Source organism: Saccoglossus kowalevskii, chromosome 13 (assembly GCF_978046115.1).
Source record: "Saccoglossus kowalevskii chromosome 13, keSacKowa6.1, whole genome shotgun sequence".
NCBI lineage: Eukaryota > Metazoa > Hemichordata > Enteropneusta > Harrimaniidae > Saccoglossus > Saccoglossus kowalevskii.
This window is the reverse complement of record NC_140653.1, coordinates 8,514,828-8,521,008: the sequence shown is the minus strand read 5'-3', so window position 1 is coordinate 8,521,008 and position 6,181 is coordinate 8,514,828.

Sequence of the window (6,181 nt, the reverse complement as noted above, 5' to 3'; positions counted from 1 at the left end):
TCTGTTGTGTCATTGATGGTAAGTTCGTCTAGATAAATCAAGTAAAGATAACACGAAAATGAAATAATAATTTGCTATACATTGTTATATCTTATCAAATGCAATGTTAAGTGCCATTCAACCATTTTATGCATCTCTTCTTGTGTCAGTGACAGCTCACTAGAACCTGAATATAGAATCAATGCACGCAAACGAGTTTAGATGCATCGACGATACAGATTGTAACAAACATATACAATGCGTAACAACACTAGAACAAACATGCGATAGACAAAATCTCAAAATTTGTGACCCATGATATTAGACTTATTAAAGTCGTGCGATAATTACTACACTCATTTCCAAAACCTGATCATGAGACACTCGATAGATATCCTTCATTAATCCCACTATATTCATGGCTAGAATATATAACACTTCAAATTCTAATCAGGCGTGAAATTAGTACAGAAAAACAATTTAACAGACTGCAAGACAATATTAAAGAGCGGTGGCTGTCGCGCAGTGCGTGTCCGATTTCATGTAAACAAACAATGTATTTTACACGCGTTGTATACGTCGCTATGAGTCCCATATCGAACAGGACGCGGCGCGACGACCATCGCTATTTAACGTGCAGGTTTAACGGAATTTCTTATTAAAAAATAATCTTGATAATTTTCCAGATTAATGGTGCACAAACAGATATCATACATTATATAACATAATTTATTTAAGCAATAAACCACCGCCGGAGGCGGGTATATCACGAGATATTGCACAATTCACGACATACCAACGTAATATCAAAATAGCTTAAGCGGCCAATAAGAGCTGCTAAACTGCAGCAAGTGCTGTGGACTTATTATCGTTGTCAAATTTTCTATTTTGTGTTTGTTATGCTGACATTAATTGGTTCACTAAAGGTGCAGTTATGGAACAAAGCAGATGCTGCATGTGTACTTTGATTGTGGGTATTAGAAATAGAAGCGGTCTTAGATTCTGCGGGAGTTGGTCCAGACGCTACTATGCCAGTGTTTTTAGGGGTACAGATGACGTTGTCGGAAACACTCGCTTCGATCGCTGCGGTCAATTCTCTATCAGAGGATTTGTTTTTATACCCAAAAACTGCGAGACAGAATACTGGACATTCCTTGACTCTGACTATTTGTGAGTTTGTTGGTGTAAGACCGAACACTAGCTTCGTTTGTATGTGCCGTGAAATACATAATGTGTCTGGTTTCAACAATTTTGCTGCTATCGAAATCTCTTTCATCATAGATCCCAATTTATTTTCACGAATACCAGACTGTGTCAGTGGGTGTTACATTTACACGGGGCTCCTGAAACAACGCATTTTGGACAAATACATTTTGAAATGCTGCAACGGGACAATTTTCGCCGCGGGAGCATGCATTTTAGCCTGTGTTTCGAAATCGTGAAGGTAAATTTCATTAGAATTGGCAAAGCGTTTATTTCTCTCCGTCTGGGCGATTTCTCCGGTTGCTGCGAGAAAATCTTGCTCTGACAGCTCCCGAACATGATACTCGGTCATGTCTATGTTGCAGACAACGAAAATATGTCACAAAGAATAGCATGCAAAAATTGTAGTTGTACAATTTTTGTATTTAACCACTGCCAAAATAAAATATGTATATAATATCTTCATGCTATCAATATTACCCCAAAATGTCCCTAATATTTAAATGCCCTTCCCTTTATTTGTTTACGAATTGAAATTGTATTCAGATTCTGGGCCCTTATTTGGAACACAATAAATGTGCATTATGCTCCATTTAACCATGGCTTGCATAAATTAAAACAGTCTCCCAACCAATCACAACGATGCATTGATGGCAGTGATACATTGGTATAATATATTATATTATATAATGTATCTCTATGTATATGTCACAGTATCGTTTTATCAGAGAGAAATATGGATCTTGTATATCGTTAACAAATCATGATATGATCTTATCAGAAAGTACTATATGTTGTGATATGTCCCGGTATGGTTATTACAAATAGTTATATCATATACGTATATTGGATTCTCTTGCTGCTGATCGTGCCAGTATAGTATCTGCTTTCCATTATTTCTTTTTACAAAAAATATTCCTTAAATTAAAAGTGCGGGGACACACTTGGTCTCAAACGTTGCCCCCAAAGTACGGTAGAACTATTATACATAGTACACATTAAAGCAGTCTCCTCAACGCCACAACCTTTTTTCGAACAATGGTAATTTTGAAGATAATATTGACAGCAGAATGATTCCTTTAAAAGGACCTTTTCAGCTACTCTCCAACTGTTTCAAAAATCATACAGAATTATTCAATGCCCAATATGCGTTTTGAATAATGACAAGACAAAAAACAAAATAAATGAAAATATAAGAGCTGGCTAATGAACTAGTTAAAAGTAGGGATTTTTAATTCGAGTGAAATCTCGAGATAGCAGTTAACATTCTGGTCGTAAAGATCTTTTTAAATCACCGGGTAATATGTGCCTTGTATTTGTCTTCGTTCAATGTAGAGATAAAAGCCATGTGTCTATGAAGTCTGCATATAGTGGTCACTGTTGGCGTCATTGACGAACTCTTTGTGAATTGAGTGTGCACCTTAAACTTGGTGAAACCATTTACCGAGTACAGCCAATACACGAGTAAACAAATGCTATGAAAGTTTGGTATTTTTTCCTGATTAGTAAGAACCTGAAAAACCCGTTTCTCAATTTGTTCCTGTATTTAGTTTCAAGTCTTATTCAAAATGACTATATATGGGCTGATTACATTAAAATTCGAGTAGTAATTTTCATATTACTCAACTGTTGATAGGTTATATGTAATCAATCAATCTGTCAGTAAAACTAATTTGTGTTTAAACTTACATACAGACTCTTGTTTGTTTTCGGTGTTGATTTTTTCTGATTCAATAAAATAAAATATTATGTGAGTGTATAAATGGCGAAAGCCGGGTTACCGCAAAACAAGCAAACGTTTTTTTTTCGCTGTAACCCGGATTTTGACATTCTAACCGGGCTTTTTATTTTATTGGAAAAGTAGTAAAACAAACAAGACACTGTGTGCAATTCTGTATGTAAGTCTATTTTGTGTTTAACACAGCTGGTCCGGGTTCAATGTGTGTTCATATATGGCGAGAGTAGATTGTACAGTAGTTATGTAAAAGGTTCCGACATTTGTGTTCCATATGTGAGGGTATCCTTCAAGTCTTAATATGAGTTAAAGTTTGTACCAATTCATTTTCTGTCATGTCGTAACCTTCAAAGTTTACAATTGTTCGCCAAATCATTATGTTTTCAATCTAAGTCGCCACGGGCTTTACAGATACAGCTGTTTATTAGTTATCGGCTCTAAATATCATAGAAACCCGTCTATGTTTATTTTCCGCCGGATTACCATTTTCTACGGACACTTATGGCAAGAACGCATTGTATCATGGGAGAAAACACATAATACACTGAGGGTACCACATTATTTAATAGAGACATGGCATTACATCAAGTGATAATCTTGGCATGTCGTAGAAGACCGTTTTAAAATTCATATTAATTCATCAATTAATGAAAAAATGTGTTAGCATAGTAGTAATGCCATTAACACTCCATTTGCGACTGAAAGAGATTTTTTCTTTTATTTACAGTATTTATTTATTAAATTTAACGTGAGATGAATTTGCAAAATGTTAAATTAGAAATAGTTATACGGCTGTCATTTTATGAAGTCCCTGGTGACATCAAATGTGTGGCAGTTCAATCATTGATAATACATATATTGTGCAGTTACAGATTATATTGTACATTCAATATTGTTGACGTGACGTAATGTATTAGTTAATCATATCTATACATTAATGTAATTATCTGACGATAAAAAGAAGCTCATATTAATAATAATGATTATATTTAATAACAACATGAAGCAAACGCAGCCATGGAGTTGATTTATAAACACTGAGAAGTCGATAATCCACCAGTAACATAGACTCAAAGTGAAGTCTTATCGTAATAAGTATTTTTTAGTACTTACCAAACCAATAAAATATTTAAACAGTTTATGACACAGTCGATCACCTGTGATTGAAACGTAATGTAGATAGATAAATGTCTACATGATACAGTTTACACATGTGTATAACGGTGGACGTATATAAAGGAATGGGCCTAGACTAACACCAACTTTTAATTAGATTGGCACTAGACATGCCTGAATGGGTATATCGTTTTGTAATAAGCAAGTACCATGGCGACTTACAATTTACGGCCTATCATATATGATATCCGTGTGTTGGTGTATCTAATTCATTTATATGCTCAACTTCATGAATCTTCGTAACTTGGTGCTTAGATTGGAAAATAAATCGAAACAATAATTATGATTTTATTATAATTTATTTTATTTTATAATTATAATAGTCACAGTGTACTTCTATCCGATATAATTTGTTTTATCGTATCTGAAAGTTGAAGCGGGGCTGATAGGGGGGGGGGTGATCAGATCAGTGTGGTACGTAGTGGGCGTTGATTCGCTTTACTTCTAGTATAGTTCATGCGTACATCCGATTTTGACAGATTAAATAGTTACTCCGGAGATTCTCGTATATGTTATATTTAGCTTTTCATTCACATTTGTCCTTATTTCGCGTAATGATGTCATCAAATGGGTGGTCGATGAGTCCAGTCGAACTCCTAACGCTATGTTGGGTAACGGTAATATATTACTCGGTCATCATAACAACGAATGTCCCAAACGTGCTTCTTTTTACATACCAGCACGCCCATGATATCACACTCAGTGTGAGAAATCAAGATGAAAATTACACGCTCAACGGGATGATTAAGGAATTTGTTTCGTCTGTCGTTGTAAAGCTTATATTACATGATGCTGTGGACGGTTTAAAAATAGTTCATCATTTATGATGAAATGTTTCGTGCAATTTCTCGAAAGCGCAAATGACGGGGATTGTGATATTGTAACGGATACAATCGTTTTATATGGGAATATGGTATGTGTTGCCATAGTTACTGAAAATAATATCCATGGCGTTGCAAACGGCTCGCTAATGAGATTGGCAAATCATGGGTTGTTATCAAATAATTCATTATCAGTTTCGGGCGAGAGATGCACCTTGGGAATTGTACCCCAATGCACATAGAGATTCATTGGCTTTTTCGCAAACTAAATTTGCAGTGTTCCACTGTCTGTGTTTACTTTGTTATAACAGATCGCGTCATCGTTTGCTCATAGCAAGCTTGCTCATTTTTTTCGAGAATGTCGTTCATCATTGCATAACTTGTTCTTGTCTGAAATGAAAAAAAAATCTGTTGATCAATATATTGGTGAGTATTTTTTTAAAACATGTTTAATACATTGTTTGATAACATATGCCAGCTTATCGATCAATTTTAGTTTTTAAAAAAATTCTAATCTAGAGAAAATCCAACTTAAAGTTATACTCACTAAGAATGGTGTAGAGGTAATAATAGCTTTGTAAGGGGTAGCAGCTTGTGATTTGCCCCCCCCCCCAGACACCAGAAGTGATATTCATTGTGTCTATTTTAGTGAAATTACCACACGAAATAACAACTAATTGATGAATCAATTCATCTGGGCATTCATTAAATTTGTAAAACACAAGATATTTGTTATTCAATTCATTTGCATGTCAATCTCACTGTTGACAGCCTCCTACCGGCGTATTTCACCTCTCGTACCCGCGTATTTGTATGTGCACACAATGTCATTGACACCCTTTCAAGGAAATAATGCAAAAATAGCACGAAGGTGTCTCTAAATTTACCATTTTAACGAGCTTAATATTATTTGAAAATGTATGTTGTCTATCGAGGGCAAAAAGATTAAATAAGATGAACGTTGTTCGTTAGTTAGTTAAAAAATGTACGGGTACCTGAAATTTAATTTGATACTGACAACAGCAATTAATAACTCCGTTAGAAATACTTTAAACTACCCAGTAAATACGGTCGTGACATGCGAGTGCCCTATAATCTTAACGGTATATACATACAATTAATTCAATTATGTCATCGAAATATTTCAAATTAATTACCGTTCATATTAACCTTCATTGTAGAGAAAAAATGCATCGCAGCTGCGTCGAATTCCAGAACTCATTCTACGTTCTCATTGGCAATAATAGCAATATGTATCGAATGCCAC